The sequence below is a fragment of the Nycticebus coucang genome, chromosome 2, assembly GCF_027406575.1.
Source record: "Nycticebus coucang isolate mNycCou1 chromosome 2, mNycCou1.pri, whole genome shotgun sequence".
NCBI classification, from domain to species: domain Eukaryota; kingdom Metazoa; phylum Chordata; class Mammalia; order Primates; family Lorisidae; genus Nycticebus; species Nycticebus coucang.
Window position 1 is genome coordinate 71,531,128 of NC_069781.1, and position 16,155 is coordinate 71,547,282.

Genomic DNA, 16,155 nt, shown 5'->3' on the forward strand with positions numbered 1-16,155 from the left:
CAGCTCTTTGCTATTTGCTGCCCTGCCTTCAGGGATGTAGAAATGAGCCCGAAATCTACCAGAGCCTTGTTCACAAGAACACAAGTGTCTGGGGCTGCCAGTAAGCCTGTAGCTAGAGGATTAAGTAGATGATGTGAAAATTAAAGACAGAAGTCATAACCACAGTCAAGAATAGACTTCTGGCTGTGGTTAGCTACTTAAAGGACCACAGTGGTTCTCAATCTGTGGGTCGCAACCCCTTTGGGGGTCAAATGACCCTTTCACAGGGGTCGCCTAAGACCATCCTGCATATCAGATATTTACATTACAATTCATAACAGTAGCAAAATTACAGTTATGAAGTAGCAATGACAATAATTTTATGGTTGGGGGGGTCACCACAACATAAGGAACTGTATTAAAGGGTCGTGGCATTAGGCAGGTTGAGAACCACTGGACTAAGATAAGGCATCAACCCAGGGCAAGAGGGCAGTGTCATACTACATTTCTGCCCAGGACCACACGCCTGATTTGTTCTACCAACTAAAGAGAAAAGAATGGCTCTACTGCCAGTCTGATTATTGAAGTTCTGAAGTTACTGTGTTCTTGGAACTCTTACTGGGCCCTTTGAAAGGGATCCTTAGAAACTGCTATCCTTGAACATGCCCTGTCTTAGCCCTGTCCTCAGCCCCATCCCGACCACTAACCGAAAGTATGACTCAGGAGCAGTCAACCCCATCTATGAGCCCAGCTGCACCAGGTGAAGACATGGCACACGCCTTCCCAGTACTTAAACAGCATATAGTCTGGCACCTCTGGCTGTCCCCCTTGGGGAAAATGCTTCAGTGACCTGGAGTGAAATGATGCCAGTAGCTGCCAGCACTGAGAGGTAATTACCTGCTCATTACTGGACTCTGGCAGGGATTAAGAAGACTGATAGCCATTAAGAATCATAGTGGCTACCTGTCATCTGTATGGCTACCCAGTGCCAGAACTGCCTTCCCCCACGGAGCCTAGCGAGGGCAGAATTGGCCTGCCTTGACAGTGCTGACCACTGCCAGACACTCCTCCCCAGCTTCCCGGGCACACAGACAGCGACAGGGGCTGGCCAGTGGGCTGCACCTGCCTGGGATTTAGAAGCTGTGATTTGAGATGCAGAGAAACAAATAGAGGGGAGAGTTCTCTCAGAAGGCAGCAGCAGCAGCACTTGTATGCTGACCATGTGAGGGGGGCAGCCACATTCTCCCTGGACCAGGTCTGTGGCCTGGGCCTGCAGCTGAAACTGTGTAGCCTCTTCCATCCTTGCCTGTATTCTGTCCCTTGTCTTCAGCATCCGTGAAGACTCTGTGAACTCCCAGCAAGCTTCTGGGGAGCCTGAATCCAAGTTGGCTCCTATGGCTCAGTACTAATGAACCTGACTGGTAAGGTGATAGCAGATCCCTCCTCTCATGAAATGGAAATCTTTCACTTAAGTATAGAAGATAAAACTGGAGAACTTTCTACACCATGCCATACAGAGGGCCCAGTACAAATCTCCCCCAAAGAAGGGAGCATACTGGTGAAAGGGCCAGCCTGTTCACAAGTCTTGGCCCTAGAAGACTGGTGGTCTCCAAGTTCTCAATATGTCCCCCATCTTGGACATATCCTCTCTGAGGATATGCACAAGAAGGGATCCCAGACATGGAGGTCACCAGGCACCTGAGTGTCGGGGTCCCTTCATGGACACCACTTATCAGGGCCCAGGACTGGTTGGTCTCCGGCCCTGGCTTAACTAGGTTCCAGACGCGGACTGCTATGCTGTTATCCCACTCAGGAACAATTGCTCCTAGGTGCCTGAGGTCTATTTACTTTAGTTGAAGGGAGAGAGAGATAGTCTTTGAGAGAGTAAAGCAGTCTTGTTAGAAAGACAGAGCTTAGTGATCTTTAGCAGAGAGACCCCGTGCTGGCGTTCTGCAGGCAGGAGAAGTCAGAGTAAGCGAGTCCATGATAGAATGAGCACGCTCCCGACTGCCCTCTCCTCCAGCCTTATATAAGGCTGATCTCAAGCCTCTCAACACCACAGGTGTAGAGGTTGCCAATTCACTAATGCTCGCATCTCGTGAGCTCTCTCATGCTTGTTAGGAGAGCTAAATCCCTCTCCATGCCCTTTTCACCAAGGTGTTCCATTATTGAGCTATACAGGTATTTCACTCCTCCTAGCCATAGGCTATATGGGCTGCTACACCTGAGCAACAGCAGGCTCTTGGGAATCGCCACTCAAGAGGCTGCTCTGAGGAGGACATGCCACTTTATAGACTTCTTATTAAACGTAACTCACAAGCATCCCTCATGTAGACATTAACAAAGGTAGAAAAAACTTCAAAACTATTTCACTTACAATTTTTGTTCTGAGCTCCTACAATATATTGATTAAAGAACAACTGTAGAATTTTTTTAAAGATAGAAAAATGAAAACAATCCATATTTCCATCACCTGGAAGTGATCACTGTGACCATTTGGATATTTTTTCTTGCGCTTCCGGTTTTTGAAGATTTTTTTCTATGTTCTCTTTTATAAGATTTGGACATCCTCTACATACACACACTCATACAGAGACAACCTCTCCCCCCAGAGGCCTGGTCTTATTTTCTTTCAGGTAAGGGCACAGCTGAGCTCCCTGGAGGAGGCAGATGATGCAGCCCTTGTCAAGAGCTCAGTATTGTGGTCCAGGCTGTGCTCCTTCACTTATTCCACGGCATTTGTTTGGTGGGGGGGGGGAGATCCTTTCATTTTAGTTGGGTGTAAAATATTCATAAGAAAAAACTAGCATTTTAACCACACCTCATTACACATTTCAGGGGTATTAAGTATATTTATGTTGCTGTGAAACCACTGTCACTCTCCAAATCCAGAAGAGTTTCATCTCCCTAAACAGAAACACTTACATTCATACATCAGCTCCCCATTTCCCCTCCCTTCAGGCCCTGCTAACCTGTCTCTATGAATTTGGCCTTTCTAGGTACTTCATGTAAGTGGAGTGTTACAATATTTGTCTTCTGGTATACATTTATAGTTTTATACTTTGCTATTTACCACCATCATGAACGTTTTCTGAGTTATCATTTCTTCAAAATCTATTTTACTCAATGAATAAATGCAACAGAACAGGTATGCCACAATTAATTGAGCCGCTCTTCTACTGTTAGCTATTTAGGTCATACCAACTCTCCCCTATCATATATAATGCAATTGTATATTTTTCTCTATAAATCTTTGTCCAAATTACTGACTACATTCTTAGAATAGACTCCTAGAATAGGGATTTTTACTTAGTAAAAAGGTACATCAACTATTTATAAAGTTAATTTCATCAGTTTTGAAAAATTCAACATCAGACTCATTTCTCTAGAGTAGTAAATCTAAGCTTAACCACCCCAGAAGCTTCTCACTCAGCTGGTCCAAAGTAGGTGCAAGCTGAATGCCCTTCAGACAATCTGATGCTCGGCCTGGTTGAGAATGACTGTCTAAGGAATTGCCTTGCAGTGCAAACTACTCATTCTATGTATAGAGAAAGAAACAGTTCTATGCCCCATCCTCTGGCTACATCTTCAGGGAAAGCCTTCCAACATGCATAAAAGAAAATCCAGGGGCGGCACCTGTGGCTCAGTGAGTAGGGCACTGGCCCCATATATGAAGGGTAGCAGGTTTGAATCCGGCCCTGGCCAAATTGCAACAAAAAAATAGCTGGGCATTGTGGTGGGCGCTGGTACTCCCAGCTACTTGGGAGGCTGAGGCAAGAGAATCGCCTAAGCCCAAGAGCTGGAGGTTGCTGTGAACTGTGACGCCACAGCACTCTACCGAGGGTGTGACTCTGTCTCTAACAACAACAACAACAAAAAAATCCAGGATGCCCCACCCTGGGGTGCCTGTACCTTGGTGTGTTTTGTGCTGGATACAGAAAGCTGGAGTTTCAGGCTTAGGGTTGCATCCATACTGGCACTGTTTATTTGAGAAAACTCCAAGTCTGATGTCCAGTTTTCCTTTTTAAAACCCTTTTTCTTTTTTTCTGCAGTTTTTGGCAGGGGCCAGGTTTAAACCTGCCACCTCTAGTATATGGGGCCCACGCCCTACTCCTTTAGCCACAGGCACCGCCCAAATCCCTTTTTCTTTTCTTTTTGAAGGGACGCACACACACGCACATACACACAATCCTTTCTAGAACCCCAAGATGCTGTGGCTGTTGCTGTTAAGGTGGAATGACATTCACCTTGCTCCTTCAAGTAGCCAAATTCTTTTCCACTGGCCACACCTGACCAGTGCCCTGGGACATGACTATACCCATTTTCTAAAAGACAGTGTCATCTTCACAGAAAGAACAGCTCTAACACTGACTCGGTAAATTCCTGAGGCCAGCTGGTATGTTAGTATGCACTTCCCTTCAGTTCAGAACTCAAATGTGGAGACTGTTTTATTATTCTGCAAATTAATATTATAGCATTAAGCCTCAGATGGCATATTTACCATAGAAGCCAAATCTTTATGATACTAGAAATAGGTGAGATTCTGGCATGTGGAAACTTTAAAAGCACATCAACTACAAAGTTAGGCAACTTTTGGAAATCATTTTTCTGGTTCCTTCGAAAACTAGAAACAAACGTGACAGCAGGGAGTATGACCACCTGCGGGGCTATGGGAGAGGGACGCAGGGAGGCAGTGGTGTGGGGGCAAGGGTGGTGGCACACGGCACTGACAAGAGGTTCTCCACAGTCCCTGCCCTGGACAGGCCTCCTCCCTCCCTCCCATACACACAGAGCACGCCCTCTGGGCCAGCTCTGAACGCAGCATTAGGTAACAGAGGCAAAAAGACACAGCCATCTCAGAGTCTTCTCTCTCAAAGCATTCAGATCCAGGTGCAGACTCAAGGACACAATACCTGCACTACAAGGAACCGTGTGTGATGACAGGTAATAGGCAAGGAGGTGGGAACTGTGTCCACGGCTCAGCCTTCTATGATGCCAACTGTGCCCTGGCCTCTTATAACTAACTAAATAAAATTCCACCTCCTCCACGTTAAACACCCTCCATGCAAAGTGACCTAATTACAGAGTCCCGACTTAGGACAAGCTGTGCTGAAGCAGCAATATGGCCTCACAGGCAGATGTCATAGGGAGAGGCCAGCTCCCTGGGGCCTGAGCACTGTTGGAGTCTCTGGCAGCCCCAGATTGGTTCCACGTGGGGTCCATAGTCAAGCGAGCTCTCCTGATGACTATGTGGAGTGGCCACACAAGACACAGTGGCCCTGACCCTTTCCTCTGCCTCTAGATATCCCACCAATGGTCCAAGGCAAATGCCCCATCACAGCAGGAGCCAGCTGCTAAAAACACCAGACATAAGAAGTACTTAAATTCAGAATTTATTATGGTTAAAGCTTCTGATACTTCCCCTTAGATCCTTTTCTCAGTAACCTCTGCTTATTTAGACGCATGGATGACATAGGCTTAAAAAAATGTAACTAAGTCTTTGGCTTAGGGACCCCTCTGGCCACAGAACCTGACCAAAAATTACTGGCTGCCACCACCATAATAATCACCACCAGCCGAGCCAAACATTACCTGAATGTTTACTATGTGTTGGGCATCACAATAACTGCTTTTTTTTTTTTTTGGAGTCTCACTCTATTGCTCTGGGTAGAGTGCTGGCATCATAGTTCACAGCAACCTCAAACTCTTGGGCTCAGGCAATCCCACTGCCTCAGCCTCCCAAGTAGCTGGGACTACAGGCACCCGCCACAGTGCTCAGCTAGTTTTTCTATTTTTAGTGGAGACAGGGTCTTGCTTTTGCTCAGGCTGGACAGTAACTGCTTTATAAATTACAATCCAATAATCCCAACAATAATGCTAGTATTTACTACTATGTCTGTCAGACAGATGAGGAAACTGGTGTTAACTCCCTCACTGGGGTCACATGGCTAGTTAGCAGAGCAAAGACACACTAGGTCTATGATTCCCAACATGGGAAATGGCAAAGGCCAGCCCCAGTGACAGTCACCAGGCGTGCGGCACTCTCCTGCTGAGCACCCTGGACTGCAATTCCTCATACCCAAATAAGGGGGAAATTTTCCATCTACACAGGACAGATTTTCCCCTTCTTTATAGTTATTGGCAGGGACTAAAATGCATGAGGGGATAAAATATTTTATTGTGTCAATAAAAATTTATGTCGCAAAATGGAGAAAGACAGGCTGGAGGTGGATTTCTCTGTAGTGGTTTCTAAAAATAAATGTCAGTTCCAAAAGCTAAAAAAAGAAAGATGAGAGGAAAGATAAGGGCAAGGATGAGCATGAAGGGGAGGGCTGTCCTATGGTCATGGGAGGGCCAGAACAGCCTGCTGGCTCCCGCTCTGTTCCAGGGTCTGCGCGCCTGCCCCGAGCACAGCCTTCACTTACCTAGACGCTGAAGCAATGCGCAGCACGACTCCCATGGTCTAGGGTCAGCTGTCCAGTGTCAGAGGCCTGTTCCCCCTCACAAGCTACCTCACCTCCTACTTCTTGGTTTTCTCTCAATAAAAAGGAGATATTAACACCACCTTGCAGGGCTACTGGGAGAATCAGAGCTAATGTATATTTTCAAGAAAAGAGAACAGAAAAGCGGGGCACAATGCCTGGCAGATGGTGGCTGTTAAGCGAACTTTGTCTGGATTTAATTCCTATAGACAGGGAACACCTAGAGGACAACAGGGAGGAGGGGAAAAAAAAAAAAACCCTGGCAAGAAAGTGAGCCTTGGGATTAAAATTAGAGAAGAAAAGTTTGGGACGCCAAGAACCTAGACTATGAGGGAAGCTGTGCTGAAACTGAACACATGAAATAGAAGGCAGACTGCAAAACAAGATCAGAGGTGTTATTCTAGTTGAAACCTAAAGCTACCTGGTAGGGTGGTAGGAGTGTCAACATCCCTCTACAGCTAAACCAGCGCAATAACTTGCCTCAGGTCACACAGCTAGTAAGTAGATGGGTGGGTGATAATTCACTTAAAACGGAATTTTCCAGCCTTTCTTGTATTGGGGAACAAAAGGAAAATAATGAATAAAAGAGATGTGGTTTACTTAATGCAACTCTTCGTTAGAAAACACAGGCATCACGGGGCAGTGCCTGTGGCTCAGTGGGCACTGGCCCCATATACGGAGGGTGACAGGTTCAAGCCCGGCCCCCGCCAAACTGCAACAAAAAATAGCTGGGCGTGCTGGCGAGCACCTGTAGTCCCAGCTACTCGGGAGACTGAGGCCAAAAAATCGCCTAAGCCCTGGAGTTGGAGGTTGCTGTGAGCTGTGATGCCACAGTACTCTACTGAGGGCGATAAAGTGAGACTCTGTCTCAAAAAAAGAAGGAAAAGAAAACACAGGCATCAAATTTTCTTTAAAAAAGGATTTAAGTGTTAAGAACACCTACATCAGGGAACTGCAGTATAAGGCAGACGCATTAAACAGAGATTATTAGCACTCTATATGGTTCTTACATTCCAGAGAGCTTCAAGATGCCTCAAGAGATAAGAGATCCAAAATAAAATTTTGACAATCTGAAAATATCCAGATAAGGAAAACTGGGGGAAAACAGTAAGAAAACATGGAGTTCTCAAAGGTCCTTAAGAAAAATAATATTTTTCTCCTTGATTATAAAAATAAAACATGTTCATATGGAAACTATAAGAAGGTGATAAAAGTTAAAAATCACAATCACATATGATTACACTCTCCAAAGATAATCAGTAACATTTTGATGCACTTCCTTTGAGGATTTTCCTTTGCATATTTATATATTTATACATAATTGGGATCATAGGTATATACAATTTTGAGCCTGACTTTTCCATTTATTATATTGCATCGTTAAATATCCTTTGAAAACATGATTTTTCATAGTTGCATAAGTAATTCATTTAACCTTTCTCCTAGTTGCACTGGTGAGCGTTCAACACCCAGAGCAAAGGAACAGTCGTCCTGCTTGTACTGGCCAGACTCTGTCTGGGGCACTGTTTCCACATCTGAGAGCAACATTTTGAACAGGACCTCACCCAAGAAAATTTCATCCTGGGAGCATCCTGGAGGAAGGGCATTCTGAAACCACTTTGTGTTCATTAAGTTGTTCACTTCTTCCCCATGACTGAGGAATGAGGACTGCTTTGTTTGGATCTGAGAAGATTTAGCAGTGACCAATAGCTCTCTACGAATGTGTCAGAGAAAATGCCTTTATCCAGATTTCTATAACATCAAGAACCAGGACTTGCTCTTGGGTGTTTCAAAGAGGCAGCATTTATATCCCACGTAAAGAAGCCAAGGCTTCTGAACAATCACAGCAATGAGTGAGCTCCTGGCCACTTGCAGTGTTCTATAACCGGTGAAGTAAAGGAGATGTCCCGGTGGGTAGGGGAGTCACAGATGAGTCGGGGAGAGGGAGGGCACACTCCCCTCAGCCTGCCTTACCTATGCAGCAACCCTGAACCTACTAGCTATGGTGACGCAGACCTTTTAAGAGACTGCTTGGCCAAGATTCCCTCAAGCCATGATCTGTCCCAGTCTTCCTAGAAGCAAGGGTGGGGCTGGAGCCCTGGCTCCTGGATTTATCAAATCCCACTCTAGTGCTCTTCCTGATCACCAAACCTCGGGCACAGAGAGGAAAAAGAACAGTAAGAAAAATCGGGGACACACACACACACATACTCATCCCCTGTTACTCACGCCTCTTCTTCCTTAATCTAATCTCAACTACTCGATGACTACCCTCCTTTAGCTCTTCTTTATAATGTCAGCTTCTTCTCTGGTCAGAGAAAGGAAGCACCCTCGGGATCAACACCCCCAGGAGCACCTGTTGGTGCAGAATGACCCTGCTCTCTTTGGGCCACAGAAAGTCTGGCTTAACTTAACCAACTGGATGACACCCCAGTGGGGGAAACAAAAAGATGAAAGCAACAGGTATGTGGGTCTCGCCACTATTGCAGAGAAAGCTTCTGTGATAAAATGTGCCACTGCAAGGAGAGATCAAGGATTAAATCACTCCTGGGCTGTGACCTAAGAATAGCTTAGCCTTGATTGTTTCCAGATGATGCACTAACACACAAATGGCACACCATGCCTGGTGACGGGGGGGCTGTGTGGCCACACAAATAGCCAGGTTTTAGTTTTCGACCTTTCCCAAGCTGCCCCCGCCTGTACTACCTGTACTACTCCTTCACCCGAGGACAAAGGAGGCCAGCAGGGCTGCGGCTCAGGGAAAGGGGACCGTGTATGCCCAGGGGATTCCACTGCTGATAGAGATGACTATGGACTGCTCATTGTTTTCCTCCCCTGCCAGAATGGGAAAAGGCCTGAGAAACAATGTAGGCCAACGTCCCTATTTTAAAGAGAAGGGCTCCATTCATGGGTCAATGAGCACTTGAGCTTCTTTCATGACTTGACAATTATGAATTGAGCTGCAATGAACAATCTGGTGCAAATATCCTTTTTGCAAAGTGATTTTGGTCTTTTGGATATACACCTAGTAGAGGAATTGCAGGATCAAACGGCAGGTCTACTTTTAGATCCCTGAGTGTTCTCCAAACTTCTTTCCAAAAGGAACATATTAGCTTGCATTCCTTAGTAAAGTATCTCAAGAATGGAAGAAAAAGTATCCAATGTACTTGGTACTTTTATGAAACCAAACTATAATTACTCACACTTTCTTATGAAAGATAGATCACAACTATAGCCCAGGATGAAGGAGCGAAGTAGAGGGGGATGGGTGGGGAGGAATGAGGTTCGATAGAGGGAGGGTAAACAATGGGACCACACCCATGAAGCATATTGTAAGGCTACAAGTCAAATATACCAAGTATAGAACATAAATGTCTTAACACAATAATTAAGTAAATGACGTGAAAGCTATATTAATTAGTTTGATGTAAGCATTCCAAACTATATAAAAAAATCAATACACTGTACCCCACAAATACATAAATGTATTCATAATATATGTGTATATCATTTAATAAAAGAAAAAAATAATAAATAAAGAGAAGGGCTGAACAGCAACATGGCCTGCAGAGTCACAATGCACCACAAGTTGGCTACAATTGAATTTAATTTGCATTTCACAGCCCAGTGGTACAAGGTTTTGAGCAAACGAGTGACACCTGGAAAGGATTTTAAATAGGGGATTAAAGGAGGAGCCAGGAAGGGGTGAAGACAAGCCAAAGGATTTGTGAGAATATGACGTATCAAACATGTCAGCTCACATTATGTCAAATTCAAAAGCAGAGGAGTACAGAACATTTATGTACAAATTAATTAATATGGAATTTCCTCAAATTTGCCAATGTGTTCCTGAGCATAGCAAAAAATATGAGCAACTCCATTCTATAAATATTTTCCATGTAAGCTGCCTCTATCTGTTAGTTCAACATATCCTTCCTTTTAGATTAAATGCAAATGCTTAAAGTAAAGCAATCATGTTCATAACAGACTGTTTTATAAAGAACAGGATGTGTGTAATTACTACCAGCATATTTCACCAGAGACTGGTCTGTCACAAATGGTAGACAGATAAATAGGATGGTTGAGGAGAAGATAATTAATCTATTTACGCAAACACTATTACCTTTAAAGGGAAGTAAGAAACTCCCCAAATGATTCTTGTGTTGTCAAGAAACAGTCATATCAAAATAATCTTAATATGAAATTAAGGAGAATTTTGTTGTTTATAGACTCCCAGGCAAGGAGAATGAAAATGATATGTAGATACCTCAACACTGTCAGAATTATCCCAGCAAGAGCTTTTAACCCACAAAGGCTTAAACGTATAACTTTACTGATGTATTCAAACATGGAATGCCCAGTTCAGAATTACATCAAGGATTATGTCATGCCCTCATTCTGATATTCAAGGAACCTTTAAAGTAAAAATTTCTCTTTTCTTTTCACACCGGTTCTTAGCCTTTGTTTGAAGCCTGATTCTTGGTGCATTCCTACGTGCTTAATGAACACTGGGTAGTCAGTCAATTATATTTCAATTGTGATACGATCTTTTTTCAATCTACCAAAAAAGAACAAGGTTAGCATTCTCAGTTACTTTCCTTGAAACAGACACACTCAATTCTGAAATGACATAGATTCGTACATAGAGGCGACTGGGAACCAAAACACACCAAAGCTGGGCGACCCCAGGGTTGATTGGCACCTGGGAGGTGGGGGCAGTGGAGGAAATGCTGGAGCCAGAACAGCTGAGACTGGCTTTCACAGATCAAACTGGGAAGAGAGGAAGACAGACTTCAAGGATTAAAAAGAATGCAGATAGAAGATAAAAGGAGATAGCTTTGCCTTCAACAGCTTTAAACACTCATCCAATTAGCAATGACATTAACAATCCACAGGATGCAACTCCTAGCTTTTAGCATGTTAATATGGTGCCCAAGTGCATTCAAATGAATTTCACTTGTATGTATGTCTAAAAAATCCTGAGAGGATATACAAGAAGCATTTCCAAATGTGGGTGGTGCAGGGACATGAACTTTTCATCTTATATCCTTTGTATTGCCTGAACTTTAGCCATGGGTATGTTATGCAAAACATTGTACAGCTATGATTGCTAATATTAGTTGCTAATTCTTATCATTACTGTTAACCACACACATTTTGTCTACTGACATTAGTCACCAATTCTTTCCCTTTGAAAAAGATAAATGAACCTCAAAAATGAGGGACATTCAAGACTCTGTAATGGCATCACTCCATCTCTTTCAGAAAACAAGGGCTCTTCCCAAGGCAACACAGTAGATGTATCAACCTCTATGTTCCTGCATAGAGAGAGAGCCCTGGTGAGGGCAGGGACAGCCACCTAAAGGAGAGGGGGAGTAAAAGTTTCAGAAGAGAGCACACAGACTACTTGTACAGAAAACAGAGGAAGAGCAAAATTAGGTAAACGAGTGCTGGAGAGAGCTCAGGTCTACAAATACGTGGTTACATTCAATTTAAATTTCTGGGTCAAGATGGAAACCCCCAAAGGTTAAATATAACACATCAATTTCAGTGGCCATATTGTCATATTGAAGAATCTCTTGGGCAAACATTCATTGTTTATCAATGGGTTAGTTAGGGGTGTGTGTGTGTGTGAAGTTAGGGGTGGGTGGGTATGTATGTTATGTCATCAGTTTACAGATGAAGTGTGTGACCATGCCACTTCCTGAGTATGGAATCTCTTCTTAAACTATGGCATGTGACTTTTCACTCAGCAGCCATTGCACTCTGGGAGAAACTATGTTTTGCCAACTGGGGGTCTTAGGATGGTCTTAAATAACAGAAATTGTTCTAGGTGGGGAAAATAGAGCAGAAGGGAAGAAACCCATACATGGCCAAGTCTCATAACCTATAATCTTGGCCCTAGAACCCTAGGCTTCTTCCAAAGTTCTCTAATCCAATGACAGGTATCACCTTCCATTTGGGGCAAGCCAGAGTCCCAAGAGTCATACCTTTCTTCCTTGGCCCCCGCTATTAATCCATCCCCATGTCTTCTTGATTTTACCTTCTAAATGTATTTCAGATCCTTTCTCTGTTCCAAACATAGTCCAAGCTACCAGCATTTCTCCTCTGACCTACTGTAGTGTTCTCCTAACTCACCTCCAAGAATTCACTATGGCACACTCTCCAGTTCTTTTTTCCATCATAGCCAAAGAAAATGCTTCATAATAAATCTGCTTATGATGACTTCTGCTCAAGAAAGTGAATGGTGGTGAGTAGAGATACAGAATGGCACATGTCTATATTCTTCTCAGGAGGCTGAAGCAGGAGGATCCCATGAATCCAGGAGTTCAAAGATGCAGTGAGCTATGATCATGCCTGTGAATGTTCACTGCACTCCAGCCTGGGTAATACAGCAAGATCCTATCTTAATTAAAAAACCAAACAAAAACAAAAACAAAAGAACGCCCAACCCTACAACATGTTCTTTGCAGTCCTGCCTAATCTGGCCCTTTCCTTCTTTGATAAGCTCATCATCCACTTCTCCAACAGAGGTGCCTGCCTTGCCTAGAATACTCTCCCTCTGCCCTTTGTCTATCTAGTTAACACATATTGCACGTTACCTTCAGTGCCCACTTAAATAAGGGTTTTTTTTGGTTATATGCTTTTTTTTTTTTTGAGACAGAGTCTCACTATGTCACCCTTGGTAGAATGCTGTGAACTCACAGCTCACAGCAACCTCAAACTCTTGGGCTTAAGCAATTTTCTTGCCTTAGCCTCCCAAGTAACTGGGACTACAGGCACCCGCAGCAATACCTGGCTATTTTTTGGTTGCAGCTGTCATTGTTGTTTGGCAGGTCCAGACTGGGTTTGAACCCTCCAGCTCAGGTGTATGTGGCTGGTGCTCTAGCCACTGAGCTACAGGCACTGAGCCTGGTTATATGCTCTTATAGAACCATATTACTGTTATCTGAAGATTCTCAATGTGAAGCACATCTTTAGTATTGTGACTACTGTATGTTACTCTCTCACTGTATTATAAATTCTGTAAGAGCAAAAACCATTTCAATTTTACTTCTCACCATCATATTTCCAAGGTCCAGCACAATGCCTGCCATGTAGTAGGTACTCACTATAAAAAGAAATTTTTTAAGGCTATCACTTATTAGAGAGTAAGATATTTTTTGACTAGAGAATCCATATATCACCACATGCAGGTACCCAGATGTGGCTCATCAAAGGCCTGGCCCTGTAGAAATTTTTTGTCTAAGAAAGGAAGAGGTTTCATCAATTTTCCACATCTTGATTACCTCCTCACTCAGAGAAAAAAAGAGAACTTGAGCACTACACTTACTGGCTCCCCATCCTCGTTAGATTTCTGTGGAAGGGAACCCTCTGTTAAGATACTGGCTTGATTTTTGCCCTTCTAGCTTCATGTGAACGAAGACAAAAGCAAACCACAACACAACACAAACATAAAATCCTGGTGGTGTGCTCACACCTGTAATCCTACCACTCTGGGAGGTCCAAGTGGGTGGATTGCTTAAGCTTATGGGTTTGAGTCCAGTCTGAGCAAAAGCAAGATCCCACCTCTACTAAAAAATACAAAATACTGAGGCAAGAGGATCACTTGAGCCCAAGAGTTGGAGGTTGCTGTGAGCTATGATGATGCCGTGGCACTCTACCCAGGGTGATAGCTTGAGACTCTTGTCTCAAAAACTAAACCAAACAAAACAAAAAGAAAAAAAAAACAAAACAAAAAAACCTGCAAAAAACATAACTAATGACATGGGATAGAGTTCCAGTGTAAATAAATAGGAAAAGGGTTTTACTAGTCTTAACATGAACTTTAAAACTGTGACGATATCTTTTTTTTTTTTTTGTAGAGACAGAGTCTCACTTTATGGCCCTCAGTAGAGTGCCGTGGCCTCACACAGCTCACAGCAACCTCCAGCTCCTGGGCTTAAGCGATTCTCTTGCCTCAGCCTCCCGAGCAGCTGGGACTACAGGCGCCCGCCACAACGCCCGGCTATTTTTTTGTTGCAGTTCGGCCGGGGCCGGGTTTGAACCCGCCACCCTCGGCATATGGGGCCGGCGCCTTACCGACTGAGCCACAGGCGCCGCCCCTGTGACGATATCTTAAATCTCGTGTGTAATACACATATCATGTCAAATTCCTTGACCAAATAGAGAATAAAATACCTGGTAAATAGTAGCAGCGGCAGCAGTGAAGTTACAGAGTCTGGTATAGCCATTCCAGCCTAGGCTAAGGCTTGTTGCATGATGAGACAGATATATATATTTTTCATTATAGAATATCACCTATTGTCAATGGCACTCGCATTCACATTCTTTCAATAGTTCTCTTACAGTTTCTATTTCAATATGGCTTCAGGTGTTGGCTGCTTAGAATACAACTACTAACACCTGACTTGTTTTGTGCCAGTCACTTCCTTTTAGGGTGTAAATCAGAAGCTGTTTTAGAAGATTCAATTTTATCTGTTATTCAAGAAAAAAAAAAAAGATGATACACAAAGAAACCATTGGATCATATTATTCTCAATTAAGTTAGAAAGGATATCAGGCATGTTTTAAAAGCAATAACCTATGAATATATCCTGTATCTCTACAATTGAATATGCATAATTTTAACATGCCCCCCTTTTTTGTTGAGTTGTTAGCCATAAATGTACAAAAGGCATCTTTTTCAAGCATAGATCATACCAACTTTCATTATTGATAGAAAACTCTACTTTAAAAACCACATACATACCATTATTCAACATACTATCAAAACATTTAGAAAAACTTAAATATTGTACAAATAAAAAGTTCTTTCATAGCCTTGGATAAAACCTTTAAAGCATAAGATTTTCAAAAAAAAAAAAAAATGCTCTCACTCCAATTTCTCTCCAAACTTCCTTCTAACATTCCTCTTCTCCCTCCGCCCCATACGATGACTTCAAAATAAAATTTATTTAATAATACAAAAGGCAAGATTTAGTACTGGTTCTCTCTCACCCATGGAAATTAATAAACCTCTTTCAAATAAGATGCAAAAAAGAAATATGATAATAAAATGAAGGCAATGTTATTTATCAATAAGCAGTTAGTATTGACTTCTTCTGGATATGCCTATCAAACAACAAAGTTCACTGTATTCCCAAAATGATTTAAACCCTATGGTCAAACAGGGACATAAATTCTTCATTGATTTACGGGTCCCATATCTTCTGGGATGTGTCACCAATTTATATGCTAGCACCTAGGTTGGATAGAGGTGAAAGATAATGTAAAATGGCCTGTAAACAGGTTCGCCTCAGGAAGTTCTATATATTTCAGAAATCATATGCAGAAAGCTGCACTTACAAATGTGCTACAGGAAGGATTAAGTCTGGAAAGTGTCAGGCATTTCTGAAGCACGTATGTAGCAACCTAATTATATCACACTCAGGGTCACAGTGTCTAGGTTCAGGATCAAAATGAAGTTAGAACAAAGAAGGATTTAAAAGACTAAACCTTGCTTCATAGACAGCTAGTGGGTTGTTTTAATTTAAAGAGCACTAGGGGGGTCAATCATGGACACTACATTCTGATGACAGTGACATCTGGCCATGTATTTCTTAGGAGAAATAAGGAAATTTTAATAATGATTATGTATTTTCTATTCAATGGAAGTAAATTCAGCTCTACCCTGACACTTAGAACTGATGTC

General features: G+C 42.9%; 1 protein-coding gene across 6 annotated transcripts in view; it reads right to left on the minus strand.

Annotated features, from left to right (window-relative positions):
- KDM4C (lysine demethylase 4C) overlaps window positions 1-16,155 on the minus strand; it is a 447,042-nt gene that overhangs the window by 17,693 nt on the left and 413,194 nt on the right. The gene's annotated exons all lie outside the window — the stretch shown is intronic.